Source organism: Olea europaea, unplaced genomic scaffold (genome assembly GCF_002742605.1).
Source record: "Olea europaea var. sylvestris unplaced genomic scaffold, O_europaea_v1 scaffold261, whole genome shotgun sequence".
Classification (NCBI taxonomy): Eukaryota; Viridiplantae; Streptophyta; class Magnoliopsida; order Lamiales; family Oleaceae; genus Olea; species Olea europaea.
This window is the reverse complement of record NW_019244422.1, coordinates 263,628-268,724: the sequence shown is the minus strand read 5'-3', so window position 1 is coordinate 268,724 and position 5,097 is coordinate 263,628.

The following is a 5,097-nucleotide window of genomic DNA, read 5'->3' as shown; positions in this document are numbered from 1 at the left end:
TTCTAATATATGTAAAAATTACTTATATAAAAAAAAATTCGTTTAAAATTATTTAGAAGTAAAAAATAAAATAAAGTTATGAAAATTAAATGAAGAATATATAAATATTATTTAATTAAAATTGAAAAAATTACTTTATAAATAATTGATTTTTTTATCAATTTATTTAAATTTCTTTTTAATTATTTTCTCTTTCGAATGAAATTTATTTAATTTTTTTTTTCAAATTCTTTTGCCCTACCAACCTTGTAGTGATTGTTGTATCGTCCGAAATATAAACCTGCTATTAGGGTTCTAATTCTTACACCAACAAGGGAGTTATCCATCCAATAAGTGTCACTTCAAGTTATTTTACGTGCGAACCTGAGTTTGTTATTTAAATGTTTGTGTATATGGATATTCTCTTTCAATTTACAACTGCATGTGTTATTTTTGAACTACAAGTATAGCCTCTCAAATCGAAGTTGTTAAAGAAAAGCATTTTGCAAAATTCAATTTACAACTTATTTGTAATATCAGATAAAAAATATATCTTCATCTACATTAAACAAAAAAAATACAATAAATAATTAAAAATAAATCATCGTTGACATATATACAATCACAACATTCATTATACTTATTTATAAGAGTAAAAATAAATTATCGTGACATAAAATATGCAATCGACCAAAAGATGAGAATCAAACAAACATTTCTTATTTCCAAATTCTTTTTGTACAATCTATAAATTTTACGCAAATAAAACCAAAATAAATATAAAATTCGTGCAACGCACGAGACGCAGACTAGTGTATCTAATAGATTTGAAACAAATATTAGATGTTTGTATGGTGTTCGCAACCTGAAATTTTGCAAAATTATTGCTCAAGTTCTGAGCACAATTTTCAGATTATACACTCAAAACTATGTCTTGTTAATGTTAGTGGGCATAAATCTCAATATTTTAATAAGTGTTAGTTGAGATGTCGTTAAATGGTTTAACACTATGAGATGTGCTATTGGTACATAAAGGGGGACACCATTATGTACTCCCCCTTTATGTACCACAAGGATTTTTCTAATACTATTGTTTGTTAAATACCTCAAATTAATTTAATTGAGAATAAAGTATTCTCCTTTTTATTTAGGGAATTCTATTACGTATCATGCCAAAATCACAATTTTGCCTATTATAATCAGCTTATGGTCAGATCCTAATTTTTTCATCTAATTATTTTTGATGGTGTAGTATATATAAAAATTGAACACAACAAAACACTGAGATAGAAAATAAAGAATGCTGAGAATAAGCATTTAGTTTGAACTATTATTTCAAATGAACGATATTTTATAACACTGAACAAATAATTGTCAACTTGATTGGACAATTTTCTCAGCATTAGAGGAGGAATTAAGAAATTGAAAATAATGTGTAAATGCACCTTCATCTAAATTATCGCTAAATATCATTGAACAAGAAGTTTGAAAGATAATTTATTTAGATGCATTTATTGATCAAAGAGATCAACAATATCTCACGCACCAATTTTTAATGTTCCAATAAGGATTGATGTCTTAGGGACAATTTGTTAGCATTATATTTGATATATCTGTGGCACGTCTGAAGCGTGATGGTGTTCGATTCTAATGCAAAAATTTTCAAATGAAAATGAAGCAATTGGCAAAGATGATTTCATTAATGAGGCATATACTCTTAATGAATATTTAGACATAACAAATAAAGAGATTCAAGTATTTGATAGGTTGAAAATTGAGATATCTAAATAAGTTATGTCACTATGGGAAAAGAAATAGAATCGAACGAGAAAAGAAAAAGTTGTCGACAACAATTTCGTACATAATGTACAGTATCATATGTGATACGCGAGGAATCGAAATAAATGCGTCGAAATATATTGATCGAAATAATGTTTGGCCAAATAGAAGAAGACGCCATCTTAAATTGAATTTATTAGATAAAAATGAAAAATTTGGACCTGTAGTCCGAAAATCTAAAGATATATATTTATACGAAAAGGAAATGAGAAAAATGAAGTCGTGTTGTGTAATGTACGACTCTCAACGTAGTGAATTTTGCAAAGATCGTCATGGATGAAATCACGAGTCTATATCATGTTATTTTGACGATACGTGAAATTTGAAATACATGATAGTCAACTAATCTGGCATAATTATTAATGTTATCTTTGAAAAATTTAATATGCCTGAAACATAACTCAAATGATATATGCCCGAGAATCATGTTCTTAGATCATTATATTGATTAAAACAATCTGGACACATGTGGTATAATCGTTTTAACGAATATTTGTTGAATGAATGCTATGAAAATGACCATGTTCGTCCATATGTTTTCATAAAGAAAATAAATATTAGATTTGCAATTATGGTTGATGATTTAAATTTAATTAGAACTTCTGAAGAGCTCAACAAAGTTGCTGTTTATTTGAGAAATGAATTTGAGTTGAAAGATTTGGGAAAAATCAAATTTTGTCTTGGGATGCAAATTGAACATTTCTCAAAAAGATTATTTGTTCATTAATCTATGTATACAAAAAGCTTTAAAACGGTTTTATATGGATAATGCACATCCAATGGCATCACCATAGTTGTTCGATTATTCGATGTGAAAAATAATCTATTTCATTCACTTGAAGATGAAGAAAATATTCTTAGTCGTGAAGTAGTATACCTTAGTACAATTCAAACATTAACTTATCTTGTAAATTGTACTTGACTTGACATAACTTTCTGTAAATTTTTTTGCAAGATATAGCTCTACACCAACTCAAAAAATATTGGCATGGTATTAAACATATTTTTCGCTACCTAAATTGTACTATTGATTTGAGATTATTTTATTCTCAAAAGTCAGGATCTGCATTAATGGGATGTGCAGATGCAAGTCATCTATCTGACCCACATAAAGCTAAATCACAAACAAGTTATGTGTTTACGCGTGGAGGAACGTTATATAAAGGAGATCTGTGGAACAATCCTTGACAGTAATATCTTCAAATCATCCTGAACTTATTGCAATCCATGAAACAGGCCGAGAATGTATATGGTTGAGAAATATGACCCATCATATTCAAGTATCATGCAGATTAATTTCAACAAAACATAGTCCAACAATTTTGTATAAAGACAATACAACTTGTATTGCACAACTCAGAGGAGACTATATCAAAGGTGACATGACGAAGCATATTTCTCCAAAATTCTTTCATACATATGAATTTCAAAAAAATGAAGACATTGATATCCAACAAATTCACTCAAGTGACTAGGGGTGGGCGCGGGTCGGTTCGGTTCGGTTCTCTTTAGAACCGAACCGAACCAAACTTTTCGGGTATCTAGTAAATGGAACCGTCGGGTCCAAATATAATTATGGAACCGTTCGGGTTCGGTTCCATTCGGTTCGGTTCGGATCGGTTCGGTTCCGTTCGGTTCTGTACTATAATTAAATTTTTTAACATTTATAACAACGTTATATAAATACGACTAATGATACATTCAATAATTTTGGAATGTCAGAGATTAGTAAACTACCTTATTCAAATGATCGCTACGATCAAAGCTTCAGTCCGGGAAAGTCACGGCTTCGATCGGAGGTCAGAGTGTCGGCCGACGATTGTATAGGTTTTGGAATATTAGATAGGCTGCGAGAGTGAGTGCGAGAGTCGAGACAACGTTATGCACTTTATTGTAGGTGTTTAGGGTTATTTAGTGGATTTGATCTTGTTTGGCTAAAAAATGAAACAATAAAATGGGTAATTGGGCCAAAAATTAAAAAAATTAGAAATGAAACAAATTATTGGGCCAAAAATTTGGATTTAGAAATGATTAATTTGTTAATTTGTTTAGAAAAAATTAAAATTAAAATAATTTGATTTACTCAATATAAAAAAAAATTAAAAAGATTCGGTTCTTATTCGGTTCTTCGGTTCTTGGTCTAGAACCGAGAACCGAACCGTACCCGTCGGTTCTCAATTCAGATACCCGTTCGGGTATTTAATTTGACAAGAACCGTAGGGTTCGGATCGGTTCGGTTTGGGTTCGGTTCGGTCGGTTCGGTTCGGGAGATTTGCCCAGCCCTACAAGTGACAATATGACCGATTTATTCACAAAAGTATTCCAACATCTATATTCAAGAAATTAGTTCATGAGATTGGAATGCGTCGACTTAAAGATTTTCAGTGATTAACATCAAGGAGAGTAGTTGTACTATTCTTCCTTCGCTTAGGTTTTGTCCCACTAGGTTTTCCTAGCAATGTTTTAATGATGGAGCATTTATTTTTAGTACTCCAAAATAACTGTACTTCTTTTCCTTCGTTTTGATTTTCTTTTTCTATTGGATTTTTATCAAATAAGATTTTAATGAGATGGATATTTTGTAATATGTCATTTAAGGGGGAGTGTTGTAAAATGAAAGTTTATTAGAGTTTAGAAGTGAATGACAATTACACCCCTACAGCTCTAGAAATAATTACTGATGTATCTTTAATTCTGTCATATAAATACAGGACTTTGGTTCTTAATAAACGAACAAGTCTATTGACTTTTCTCCGTTCTCTTCTTCTTCTTCTTCACTTTTATAACAATATATATAGAACTTGTTTCGACTCATTGACATCAATAAGTCCGAGCCCAAGCTCTTAATTGTTCAATTTTAATTAAAGACTTCAAAAATAATTATATGTTAATTAACATTCATACAATTCGAATAACTCGTATCTAAATTATGTATTTTATTTGACTAAATTCCTGTCTAGTAGAAATAAAAATAAAAATAAGAATTTAGGTTAAAGTCAAGAAGTAATTTTAATTATATATTTTATGAGATTCACAACTTTTCAACTAAACATTTTATCAACTTTTATCAAAATTTGCTAAATTTTTTATTTAAATCCCTCCCAAACTGAGATTCACTTATAATTAAGTTTATTATAATAAATAATTTTTATTAATTAAAGCTAAAATAAATGGTTTATTGTATCAGTAAAAGGTGCTACATTTTGGTAAAGATTAAACGTAAATAAATTTTTGTTTCTATGTAAGTTTTCGATTCCTACTTGTAAATAAAAAAAATTA